This window comes from Ambystoma mexicanum, chromosome 10, assembly GCF_040938575.1.
Source record: "Ambystoma mexicanum isolate Mex_15411 chromosome 10, UKY_AmexF1_1, whole genome shotgun sequence".
Classification (NCBI taxonomy): domain Eukaryota; kingdom Metazoa; phylum Chordata; class Amphibia; order Caudata; family Ambystomatidae; genus Ambystoma; species Ambystoma mexicanum.
Genome location: NC_090932.1, coordinates 507744803 through 507758929, shown reverse-complemented (window position 1 = coordinate 507758929; position 14127 = coordinate 507744803). Strand labels below are relative to the sequence as shown.

General features: G+C 44.5%; 1 protein-coding gene across 1 annotated transcript in view; it reads left to right on the top strand.

Annotated features, from left to right (window-relative positions):
• CEP63 (centrosomal protein 63) overlaps positions 1-14127 on the top strand; it is a 1157239-nt gene that overhangs the window by 1039570 nt on the left and 103542 nt on the right. The window lies entirely within an intron of this gene.

The following is a 14127-nucleotide window of genomic DNA, read 5'->3' as shown; positions in this document are numbered from 1 at the left end:
TCTTGCTCAGTTAATTTGAATTTGATTCTATGGCTCTTGGTAGTAATAATAATAATAATAATAATAGTATATAAAATAAATTAAGAAGCTGATTTCCTTCACCATCCTCCGATATGTCCTGTTGATTTTTTGTCCAAAATGTCTCCATTGATAATATAATGGATATGGTGCAGCACTAGTTAGTCCTCGCTTAGCTGGCACTCAAGATCAGGGAAATAACAGAAGGCATGATTCGAGGGGATTGGGTCCTCCGACGTTATCCATATATTTGACAGTAATTACCACAGCTGTGCTGCTTCGGAACATTTTCGGTGTCTGCGTCCTACGTCGATGACGTTGATGCGCCGTCCTCTGACGGCCGACGTCACCCGATGTGATAAGTAGGACGCACGACGCCTGTAGCCTCAGTTCTGTTTTTTCCGCGAACCTGTTTGCTTCTTGAATCTCGGTACGCCTCGACTCTTTGGAGTTTCTGTTGTAATCTTCTCGGTTCTTTGAACCTGTTCGGTTTTGTGAAAAAGCCTGTTTCACGACGATGTCTACCTCGTCTTCAACCCCGCGTCCGGGCTTCAAAAAACGCGGGGACTGTGGGTCCAAGATTTCGGTAACGGACTCGCACGACACCTGCCTCTGGTGCCTCCGGGAGGCTCACGACACGGACGACTGTGTAGACTGCCAGTCGCTCACGGCCAAGGCCTTGCGGGCTCAGGCAATGCCGCAGTCGCTACCAATCAGTCATGAGGTCATGTCCCATGGTTCGCCGGTTGGGGGAAGGCTGGCGCAGCATCTTGTAGAGTGGCGTGCCATTACTTCAGATGTGTGGGTTCTGGAGATCATAACCCACGGCTACTGTCTTCCCTTTCGGCAGAGGCCTCACGACAATCCACCTGGGAACCTCTCTTTGAAGAGTCCGTATCCGCTCCTTGCGCAGGAAATTCAAGCCCTGCTGGAGAAAGGCGCCATAGAACTGGTGCCTGTAGCAGAGAGGAACAAGTGATGGTATTCCCCTTATTTTTTGATTTCGAAGAAATACGGGGGATTGAGACCCATCATGGACTTGCGCGGTTTGAACAAACTCCTACGGAAGAACAAGTTCAAGATGGTCACACTCTCTCAAGTCCTCCAGGCCCTTCAACTTCAGTACTGGTTGGTATCTCTCGACCTCAAGGACGCTTACTTCCATGCGCCGATCCATCCCAAGCACAAGAAGTACCTGAGGTTCGCGGTTGGCGACTCGCACTTTCAGTTTCGGGTCCTGCCGTTCGGATTGACCTCCGCCCCGAGGGTTTTCACCAAGCTCGTGGTGGTGGCAGCGCATCTCAGGAAAGGGGGGATTCACGTCTACCCCTACCTGGATTATTGGTTGATCAGGGGGAGCTCTCCCGAGCAAGTCCTGGATCATCTGTCCGTCACCTGCCACTTGTCAGGCTGAGATCCTGGTGTCTGCAGAAGCTGCTGAGCCCCCGACAATCCACCCAAAATGTGGCACTCTGAGCTGATACTATAAACTGCTCAGTTTACCTCACTTCCAGGGGAAAGGGGGAAGGGACAAATTAACAAACACCAGGCTCGAAGCTAAGACTAGCTGGTTCTTCACCTGTGGTAAAACATAAACATATAATACACCTTGTTATTCATGAGGCACTATACTAACCTTAAGTATCAATATCCTTTACCAAATAAAGTAAAAACCATACCTGGAACTTCTCTACAATATGCCCAGAGAAGTGATAAGCTGACTAGACTTCCTTACTAGTTGACTTGAATCTCAACGATCATTCAGCCTTCTTAGTAGGTCCATGAATGTGAAATTAACTTTGCAGGTAATCTTCTTTAAACTCAAGAAGCTTGAACAAAGTCTTAAGTTCATTAAAAGTAAATGGAAGTTCTAGTGTTTCTGGAAAGTATTTATATTTCTTCTTATAAATTTCTTTTTAGAGTGTTTTTACTTAAATTACAGTTCTTGAAACTTGCGTCAAAAATCTCACGTAGAAATCTCTTGAACTCGCATAGGGATCCAAACTGAGTGAAGATCGTTGAAGCGCTGTAGATTAAACCACAGAAAAAATCCACACGCGATTAAACGAAAACACGCACACGCGCTGAAGTTCAACCGCGGGTAAAAATCCACACGCGCTTAGTCCAGGATGCGAACACACGCGCTGACGACAAACCGCAGGTAAAAATCCACACGCGCTTAGTCCAAGATGCGAGCACACGCGCTGACGACAAACCGCGGGTAAAAATCCACACGCGCTTAGTCCAATATGCGAGCACACGCGCTGACGACAAACCGCGGGTAAAAATCCACACGCGCTTAATCCAATATGCGAGCACACGCGCTGACGACAAACCGCGGGTAAAAATCCACGCGCGCTTAGTCCAATATGCGAGCACACGCGCTGACGACAAACCGCGGGTAAAAATCCACACGCGCTTAATCCAATATGCGAGCACACGCGCTGAAGTTCAACCGCGGGTAAAAAACACACGCACAAGAGTATCACGCGACACCAAAGAGCTCGCGCTAGATACTCAAGCGAAGTCTCTCACGCGCAGGCTTCTGTTAACGGAAAAACCACGCGCTTGATAGAAAACGTAGCGTAACAAAGCCAAACATGCGACAGCAATAAAGTTCTTAGTAAATATTTTTCATATGAACTTGAAAATCAGATTAAATCTTCTACAATGACATTATAGAAAGAGTCTTGAGTTTTAAAAGGACTTATCTTGTGGAGAGTCTTTGAAACCTTTCTTTTTTCTTGGATAACTCGAAATCTTCTTACTCCTGTTCAGTGCCAAAATGAATCTCCGCAAGATTCCTGTTTGCTTTTCCAAATAAGCCGCACGACCGCTTGAAACTTGAAACCCCTGAACAAGTTAAGCAGGAGCAGCTTAATATGCGACCTCTCAGCTGGGCAAAGACGATGAAAGGCAGTTTAGAATGTTCATTGTCTTCCCTATAAACAATCACCAGCCAATCAGAACTTAGACTGAGGACCTCCATCTTGGCTTGGGGCATTCTCCATAGACTGCAATGAATGTTAAGGGCAAAATTGGCTGTTTTAAAATTAAACTCATAATAACTTCCAAAAACCTTTCTATACTAATTTTCCCCAGACCTAATGTCTCAGATTATGTCACTGTATCCTAACAGTACCTGACAGTACCCCCCTTCTAACGCCCAGTCCCTGGGCCTTTTTTCAATGGAAATTTCTTATGGAATTTTTTAACCAAATGAGGAGCATGTACATCACTTGCTTTCTCCCAAGTGCGTTCTTCAGGACCAAAACCCTCCCAATCAAGGAGATACTGTAGCTTTCCTCTCACTATTCTAGAGTCCAGAATTTTCTTAACTACAAATTCTTCTGAATCATCTTCCTCAAATACAACTGGTGAAGGAGTAGGTGTCAATCTAGTTCCTTTAACCACTGGTTTCAACAAGCTAACATGAAAAGTTGGATGAGTTTTCATATGTCTTGGTAATCTAAGGCGAACAGCCACTGGATTTATCACCCTTTCAACCACAAACGGCCCTACAAAACGAGGGCAAAACTTATTTCTTCCCTTAATTCTCAGAAATTTGGTTGATAACCATACCAAATCTCCCTCCCTATACTGGGGACTAGTCTTTCTTTTAAGGTCCGCAAATCTTTTATATTTCTGTTTACTCTCCACCAACACCCCTTTTGCCTTCTCCAAATTTCTTTTCATGATCTCTAGTCTCTTTTCCACTTCCGGGTTTTCAGCATCATAATCGATCTCTATACTAAGAAAACGAGGATGAAAACCTCGTCCCAAATAAAATGGAGACATTGAGGTGGCATCCTTACTACAGTTGTTATATGCAAATTCTGCCACCCACAACATATCTACCCACTCTTCCCCTGTCTGTAGATAACATCTCAAATATTTCTCCAACTCCTGATTTATCCTTTCCACTTGCCCATTGGTTTCGGGATGGTAACCGGATGATAGGCATACCTCAACTCCCAATCTCTTACAGAAAGCCCTCCAAAATTTAGAAATAAATTGAGACCCTCTGTCTGAGATGACCTGACTGGGAATTCCATGCAGTTTAACTACTTCTTGTAAGAAACTGTGAGCTAAACTATCAGCGGTAACCTCTCCCTTCATTGGAATGAAATGTGCTTCTTTAGTGAGTAAATCCACTACAACCAATACTGATGTACACCCCTTATCTAGTGGTAGATCCGTGATGAAATCTAAAGACACTGAATACCAAGGCCGCGGTGGAACGGGCAACGGTTCCAGTAACCCAGAAGGCTTTCCGATGAGGTTCTTAGATCTAGCACAACCTTCACAGGTCTTAACAAAATTAAGAGTATCTTGTCGAATTTTCTCCCACCAAAAATGTCTTCTGACCAACTCAAGTGTTTTTCGATATCCTGGATGTCCTGCCAGAACTGAATCGTGACATTCCTTCAAAATCTTTTCTCTAAGTTCAATAGATGGTAAATAGAGTCTGTCGTCCAGATAAGGTAAACCATCTTTAATCTTGCGAGCTGGATCCAAACGAACCCAATGTTCAAGTTGTCTCTCAGATATGGATTCTCGTACTTGTTTAAAGATTTCGTTTTCTTTCTCAATTCCAGCAAGAACAAAACGTTCTGGAGCGATCAGAGGAAGTGATTCACAAACCGACTTAACTTCACTTTCTGGAAATTGTCGTGACAGAGCATCTGCTTTTTTATTTTGATTTCCTGGCTTAAAAGTAACTATAAAATCATAATCTGCAAAAAATAAAGACCACCTTAGTTGTCGAGGTGTCAGAGTTCTTGCTGTCTTCAAAAAGAGTAAGTTTCGGTGATCGGTTAATACTGTCACAGTGTGACGTGCTCCTTTTAAAAAATGTCGCCATTCTTCAAATGCTGCTTTGATAGCAAGAAGCTCGCGATCTGAAATGGTATAATTTTCTTCCGCTGGTGAGAACCTCTGAGAAAAGTAGGCCACAGGATGCAATTGTCCAGTAACATTATGCCTCTGCGACAACACTGCTCCCATTGCCACATTGGAAGCATCAGCCTCTACAAAAAATGGCTTGGAAGTATCAGGATGAATTAAGATAGGAGTAGTTATGAATTTCTCCTTCAATACTTTAAAAGCCTCATTAGCCTTAACGTCCCAAACAAAAGGAACTCCTTTCTTCAAAAGTCGAGTAATTGGAGTCACCAAACTGGAGAAGCCTTCAATGAATCTTCGGTAAAAGTTGGCAAATCCCAAAAAACTCTGGATCTCCTTCACCTTCGTTGGAATAGGCCAATCACGAACCGCTTCCACCTTTTTCGGATTCATTTCCAGACCACTAGGAGTGATCACAAAACCTAAAAATTCCACCGAATTCGTATGGAACTGACTCTTCTCCAATTTAGCGTAAAGATTATTCTCTCTCAATTTTCTCAAGACCTGTCGAACGTGAATTTTGTGTTTCTCCAAACTTTGGGAAAAAATCAAAATATCGTCAATATAAACAATAACAAAAATATCAAGAAATTCCCGAAGAACCTCATCGATAAAAAATTGAAAAGCCGCTGGGGCATTGCAAAGACCGAATGGCATCACTTGGTACTCGTACAGGCCAAATCTGGTCTTAAATGCCGTCTTCCACTCATCCCCCTCTTGAACTCGTACCAGATGATAAGCCCCCCTTAAATCCAATTTAGAAAAAATGGTGGCACCTTGAATTTGATTTAACATCTCAGAGATGAGAGGGAGCGGATACCTATTTTTTACTGTCATTCCATTTACCGCCCTATAATCTATACAAGTTCTGAGGGAACCGTCAGATTTTGGCACAAAAAACAATGGTGAGGCAGCCGGCGATTGAGAGTGCCGAATAAAACCCTTAGCCAAATTTTCCTTTAAGTATTCTTTCAAATAGTCATTCTCTTTTTCTGTCAGGGCATAAACCCTACTGCTAGGTAAAATAGCTCCAGGCTCCAAATCTATCCTGCAGTCAAACAGTCTATGAGGAGGCAACTCTCCAGCTTCCTTTTCATCAAATACATCCCAAAAATCTTGATAACAAGTAGGAAGTTCACCCACTACTGCTCCAACATCAAAACCTATTGCCCCTCTTTCTGCAAGTGAAAACGAAACAGAATTCACAAATATTTCTTCCTCTCCATGACTTTTCCCTAAGAAACAATGTTCCTTACAAAAATTTGATTCTAGGGATACAATTCTTGCACTCCAATCAATTCTAGGATTATGCAGAGTAAGCCAGGGCATACCCAAGATTATTTTCAAGATTGGAGCATCAATTAATTCAAAAGAGATAGTTTCCTTATGACCTCCAGTTAACTCCATCTCAAGTACCTCTGTATTATGAGTGATTGGACCTGAAGAAAGAGATGTACCATCAACTGCCCTTACCTGCTCAACTTCTTTCTTAGCCACTAAAGGAACACCTAAACTCTTTGCCAATCCTCTGTCCATAAAATTTCCTGTAGCCCCTGAATCAATAATAATTGGCCCAGAACCTAAGATTTTCTTTTCAAACATTAAGGATACGTTCACAGTTATATGAGGAACAGCTGTCTGTATCGTGTTAGCAACTTGTTGTACTCTGCCTGAAGAGTTGAAGATCTTCTTGGAGGTAAAAGGACAGTTTTCAAGGAAATGACCACTCCTACCGCAGTATAGGCACAAATTATTCTCCCTTCTTCTTGTCTTCTCTTCCTTTGACAACGGACCTCTCACCCGACTCTGCAGCTCATTTCCCTTTGACTTAACTTCCCTGTTCCCCACCTCAACCTTAGATCTCTCTACTCTTCCTGGAAACCTAACTTCCCCCTGAGAACGTCTACGCTCTAAACGTCTTTCGGTTAAACGAAAATCTAACCGAACCACCAAATCAATTAGAGCATCTAAAGTAGTTGGTCGTTCCAAAACACCAGCCAAAGCATCTTTCAATTCATCTTTTAAGCCCCGATAAAATAAGGAAGCCCTCTTCTCCTCTGGCCATCTACTCTCTAAAATTAAAGTTCTAAATTGAGTGATATAAGAAATCAACTCCTTTCCTCCCTGACGCAACTCCAGTAGTTCTCCATCTACCTCTAGAGATACCTGTCTCTTATCAAACATCTTTTTAAAATCGGCCTGGAACAGGGAATAATTATTCAAAGCCAAACTCTTTTGACTCACCAAGAGACTTCCCCACGCAGATGCTTCTCCTGATAAATAAGATAATGTAAATGTGACCTTGGAAGCATCCGTTGAAAATAACTCGGGACGACTTAAGAAATGTAATTCACACTGAGTCTGAAAAATTTGAAACTTTCTCGGAACTCCCAAAAAACGCTCAGGAGCAGCCAAAGGAACAGGCATAACTAAAGTTCCTAAACCACCCACCACTTCCCTTGAAAGTCTAGGTTCTTGTTCTTCCCCTACTCTCACTAGCTCAGGTGGGTTTCCTGCACCTTCCGAAACTTCCTTTTCTTGTATTTGTGTTACCTTTAAATTTAACTCATCTATTCTTTTATTAAGATTTGAGTATTCTCGATGAGCCACCCGTAACTCTTCTCTAATTTCCCTAACCATTTCTCCCAACGCCTCCATGGCTGTCTCGTCGGGGTTCATACAGCTTGGGCAGACTTTTTCTTTTTTATTGACCTTTCATTCTGTCAGGCTGAGATCCTGGTGTCTGCAGAAGCTGCTGAGCCCCCGACAATCCACCCAAAATGTGGCACTCTGAGCTGATACTATAAACTGCTCAGTTTACCTCACTTCCAGGGGAAAGGGGGAAGGGACAAATTAACAAACACCAGGCTGGAAGCTAAGACTAGCTGGTTCTTCACCTGTGGTAAAACATAAACATATAATACACCTTGTTATTCATGAGGCACTATACTAACCTTAAGTATCAATATCCTTTACCAAATAAAGTAAAAACCATACCTGGAACTTCTCTACAATATGCCCAGAGAAGTGATAAGCTGACTAGACTTCCTTACTAGTTGACTTGAATCTCAACGATCATTCAGCCTTCTTAGTAGGTCCATGAATGTGAAATTAACTTTGCAGGTAATCTTCTTTAAACTCAAGAAGCTTGAACAAAGTCTTAAGTTCATTAAAAGTAAATGGAAGTTCTAGTGTTTCTGGAAAAGTATTTATATTTCTTCTTATAAATTTCTTTTTAGAGTGTTTTTACTTAAATTACAGTTCTTGAAACTTGCGTCAAAAATCTCACGTAGAAATCTCTTGAACTCGCATAGGGATCCAAACTGAGTGAAGATCGTTGAAGCGCTGTAGATTAAACCACAGAAAAAATCCACACGCGATTAAACGAAAACACGCACATGCGCTGAAGTTCAACCGCGGGTAAAAATCCACACGCGCTTAGTCCAGGATGCGAACACACGCGCTGACGACAAACCGCAGGTAAAAATCCACACGCGCTTAGTCCAAGATGCGAGCACACGCGCTGACGACAAACCGCGGGTAAAAATCCACACGCGCTTAGTCCAATATGCGAGCACACGCGCTGACGACAAACCGCGGGTAAAAATCCACACGCGCTTAATCCAATATGCGAGCACACGCGCTGAAGTTCAACCGCGGGTAAAAAACACACGCACAAGAGTATCACGCGACACCAAAGAGCTCGCGCTAGATACTCAAGCGAAGTCTCTCACGCGCAGGCTTCTGTTAACGGAAAAACCACGCGCTTGATAGAAAACGTAGCGTAACAAAGCCAAACATGCGACAGCAATAAAGTTCTTAGTAAATATTTTTCATATGAACTTGAAAATCAGATTAAATCTTCTACAATGACATTATAGAAAGAGTCTTGAGTTTTAAAAGGACTTATCTTGTGGAGAGTCTTTGAAACCTTTCTTTTTTCTTGGATAACTCGAAATCTTCTTACTCCTGTTCAGTGCCAAAATGAATCTCCGCAAGATTCCTGTTTGCTTTTCCAAATAAGCCGCTCGACCGCTTGAAACTTGAAACCCCTGAACAAGTTAAGCAGGAGCAGCTTAATATGCAACCTCTCAGCTGGGCTAAGACGATGAAAGGCAGTTTAGAATGTTCATTGTCTTCCCTATAAACAATCACCAGCCAATCAGAACTTAGACTGAGGACCTCCATCTTGGCTTGGGGCATTCTCCATAGACTGCAATGAATGTTAAGGGCAAAATTGGCTGTTTTAAAATTAAACTCATAATAACTTCCAAAAACCTTTCTATACTAATTTTCCCCAGACCTAATGTCTCAGATTATGTCACTGTATCCTAACAGTACCTGACACCACTCTCTTCACAAACTGGGCTTCTCCCTCAATTTAAAGAAGTCCCATTTGACCCCAACACAGCGGCTCCAGTACATCGGAGCAGTGCTCGACACATCCCTGGGGCTGTGTTTTCCTCACCAGGTGAGGGCTCTTCACATTCAGCAGATGGTGCACAAGTTTCAACTTGCCCAGACGCTCCCGGCGTTCGAGTTCTTGAGGTTGCTCGGCCTCATGGCATCCTGCATTCTTCTGGTGCCAGAGGCTCGTCTGCGGATGATATCTTTGCAGTGGGCACTCAAGATGCAGTGGTCGTAATCTTCCGGCAGGATGTCGGACCCTGTTCAGATGCCGCCCTCGGTCGCCCAGGACCTTCTGTGGTGGGCCGTCGAAGGCAATCTGATGAAGGGGGCTCCGTTTTGGCTTCCATGGCCGGAGGTGTCGATCGTGACGGACGCATCTCTCACGGGATGGGGAGCGCATGCCAACGAGTTGACAGTCAGCGGATGTTGGTCTCCGTCTGAGTCCAGACTCCATTTCAATCTGTTGAAGCTGAGGGCTGTCAGGCTAGCCCTGAAGGCTTTTCTGTGCGAGGAAAGAGTGTCCTGATCCTGACGGACAACACGGTGGCCATGCACTACCTCAACAAAAAGGGTGGGGCAGGGTCACTTCCTCTGTGCAGGGAGGCGATGCAGCTCGAGTTCTGGGCCATCCAGCAGGAAGTTCCGATCTCGGCTGTTCATCTGGCCGGAAACGACAACGAGACGGCGGACGCTCTGAGCAGGCAGAGTACGAGCTCTCAGGAGTGGGAGCTGGCTCAGGAGAGTCTCCTGGAGATCTTCGCCCTTTGGGGGACCCCTCAAGTGGATCGCTTCGCCTCCAGTGTCAACCGGAAGTGCGAAAGGTTCTGCTTGCGGAAATTTCCTCCAAAAGGAGCCTTAGGAGATGCATTTGTGGTGGAGTGGTCATTCCCACTGCTGTACGCGTTTCCTCCAGTCCCTGTCATCCCGCAAGTACTGCGGAGGTTCGGTTCCCGGATGATCCTCATTGCTCCGGCATGGGCCCGGAGAACTTGGTACCCGGACCTTCTCGACTTGTCCATCTGCCCTCCACGTCGTCTTCCCTACCGAGACGATCTGCTCTCACGGGAGGGGGATCAGGTTCTCCATTCAGAGTTCAGATCCCTCAACCTTCACGCTTGGCTTCTGAAAGGTTGAGGTATAAGGTTTGGGACCTCCCTGAAGACGTGTTGGAGGTGTTGCTCTCGGCCAGACTGCCGGCAACCAAGTCTCTGTAACGTTGCCGTTGGCGTAAATTCTGTGACTGGTGCAGAGTTAAGAATGTGGATCCTTTGGAATGTGACATTCCCATGGTTCTGTTTTTTTTGCTTTCTTTGGCCCACATGGGCTTGCAAGTGGGTACCATTAAATGTTACCTGGCGGCGCTGTCCATATTTAAGCGCTCGTCTGAAGAATGTTCCTATTTTAAGATTCCTTTAATTTCTCAGTTTTTGAAAGGGCTCACTAATGTGTTCCCTCTGTCACCTTTTCTGGTGCCAGGTTGGGATTTGAACCTTGTTCTTAAGTTTCTTATGGGTGCTCCGTTTGAGCCTTTGCATTCTTGCCCTTTGAGACTGTTAACTCTTAAAACTGTGTTTTTGATTGCGGTTACTTCCGCTCGCAGAGTGAGTGAGTTACAGGCACTTTCAGTTAAGCCACCCTTCACTGTGTTTCATAAGGACAGGGTTGTCCTTCGAGTTCGTCCTTCCTTTCTTCCGAAGGTGGTTTCGGAATTTCATTTGGGCCAGAAGGTTGTTCTTCCGGCATTCTATCCTCCTCCGCATCCTGGTAAGGAAGAGGAGAGGCTCCATAGGCTTGATCCTAGGAGAGCGTTGGGCTTTTATATTTCACGCATGTCCCGGGTCAGAGTGGACGATCAACTCTTCATTGGTTGTGCTGGAAAGCGTTTGGGACAAGCTGTGACGAAACAGACTTTATCTCGTTGGATTATTTTGGCTATCTTCGAGTGTTACTGCTTGGCGGGTAAGGACCCAACGGCTTGCTTGCGGGCCCATTCTACCAGGGGTATGGCTGCATCTACTGCCCTACAGAGGGGTGTTCCTATTAATAACATCTGTGATGCAGCCTCCTGGGCTTCTGTACATACTTTTGTACGTCACTACTCCCTCGATTCCATCCGAGGACAGGATCTGGCCTTTGGCAAGGCAGTCCTTTATTCCGCAATTTGATTGGGCATGCTAAATTTGTGTTCTAAATTCTTTTCCCACCTCCTTGCTTTGGTACTGCTTTGGGAGTCTGTCAAAGATATGGAATACGTCGGAGGACCCAATCCCCTCGAAGAACAAGTTACTCTCTTACCTGGTAACGTTCTTTCGATGGGATGGTCCGACGACGTATTCCATATCGCTCACTCCCTACCTTCCCTGCTGCAGAATTTCTTATGCGATTGCAGCTTACGTTTCCGCAAGGCCTTGTGTGTCTGACTGGCAGAAGACTGGTGGCACACGTTCTGGGGGAAAAAACTACAACTGAGGCTACGGGCGTCGTGCGTCCTACTTATCACATCGGGTGACGTCAGCCGTCGGAGGAGGTCCTCGGGGACGGCGCATCGACGTAGGACGCAGACGCTGAAAATTTTCCGAAGCAGCACAGCTGTGGTGATTACTGTCAAAGATATGGAATACGTCGTCGGACCATCCCATCGAAAGAACGTTACCAGGTAAGAGAGTAACTTGTTCTTCTCTACTCACAGTAAAAGGGCTCCCCTGTATGCTAAGCACAGTACTTGGGTGAGTACGAGAGTGTCATCATCATTACCTTAAATAAAATAACTAGAAATCTAATGCATTTAATATCAAAACACATCTTTAAATAATTCGGTAACCAGAAGGGGGAACAACGGGCTGGAAGGCGGTCATAGAAATAAAGCTATGGACATTGATACAAATGGAAAACACGCACTGCTATGTGAAGTTAAAGCAGATATAATGAAAGCAAGTTGGGAACACTCTTGCATTGGGAGAGGAGTGAAAGAAAGATTGTGAATCTTACTGAAAGGAAGTTTTGAACTGTATTGAAACTACAAACTGCATTAATTGAAAACAAGTGCTAGGAAAGCCAAGAGAGCACACAGAGTAGCATGCATGATATGAGACATTCAGCATTGACTAAAGCCAATAAAGTGCAAAGAACTGTATGAAATCAGGAAACAAGCATTGGCAAGAGCCATGGGAACATAAAGTGTAACAAGTGCATGGTGACTGCTCAAGCCATAATACAGTGTCAGGAGAATGTGACACATGTGAATGAACTAAGCTTCATGCTAAGAGGAAGCAGTGGACTGGTGTTACTGGAAAGCTGTCAAGGAGGAGTACAGGTAGCGTGACCTTTAATGGGTGGACCGTGTGGTCCGACAACTGCACCTAGATCGGGAGCCCCTGAATGTAAAAGCCACTGAAAACACATATAAATAAGCTTGTGATGTGCAAAGACCTTTTGGTGATTTTGACGTCCAGTGTTGTTTTGAAAGCTGGACGATTTGAACTATTCGGTGAAAGAAACCCCCTTTGCTGTTTTGTTTGAAAGCTGGAAGATTTGAACTCTCGGGAAGAGAACTCCTGTGCTTTGTGAACTACTTTGAACTTGGAGAAGGGGAGCTGATTACAAGCTAAGTGCTGGAAGAAGCTCGGAACTTTAATTTTGAACACTAATCATTTTTGATTCTGACATTCCTACACATGATATGCAGTTAGTTTTGAGGGCAAGTATAGGTTTTGGACACAGACGGATGTTTTACTTTGGACTTCCTGACACAGGCTATTCTTAGTTTTCTGTAGAAAGGGAAATCCCACTTTAGCATAGGGCAAGTTTGGCACTATCCCACCCTGCCATTTTGAGTTAATAAAGCTTTGTTGAAAGAACATGAACCTGTTGTCTGAGTCTGACTCATGATGCCTTCACACCACCCAGGAATAATGGGTTTAACCATATACTACAGAGGTGGCCATACAAAGGGCAGAAGAGGAGGTTGTATGACCTGGGTTTACTCTCACCACGAGGATAATGTCAAGGATACTCTTGTGCTGTATTTCTTCCCCATGCCCCAGACATTCACAGAAGCAGGAATTCACCAAAATGTACCATTGTGTAAATTTTCTGAGCAGCCACTGCAATTAGTTCTTCCAAATATTTCTCAAAGCCCACCTCTTAGCTTAAAAATACTCCATGGCACCAAGCTTTGGGCAGCCGTGGCCGATCTATAGTGTTCCTTAACCAGATAATGGAATGACTTGGAGCTGGATTCTGGGGTCAACCAGGTCTTCAAAGTCCCAAATGATTTTAGCCACCAGTGAGCACCAGGACACTCTGGAGCTGTTAACAATGTACTCTGTTGCACACCCTTGCCCCCTGACGTGATGTCAGGGGCGATGTGTATATAGCCATTGGTGTCCCACAACCTCACTTCTTTTTTTTTAATCAACACTTGGTACACTGCACAGGAATGCCACTAGAAGTTTTAAAATGTCTCACTTCATCATGCTGAATCTTAAGGTGGGTTTCATGTCCTGCTGGGATTGTTCAAGGAAGATGTCCTTATTGGACCCCCACGTGGTTTGACTATTCTGAGAGTGGAACATGATTCAGGAGACTCTGGTTTGTGTCGGTCCGTGCATGGGAAGGCCCTCTGGGAGTGTGCTTCTGAGCTTCGAGGGTTGAAAAGTACTCCCCAAAATCTTATGCTTTAGATCCTCCTCCAAGAAGTTTGGCGTAGAGCATGGGTCTTGTGAGAAACAGCTGTAGGACTCTTGCTTACATGAAGGTGACCGGAACAAAAGAAGAAAAATGCGTGCCACAAGT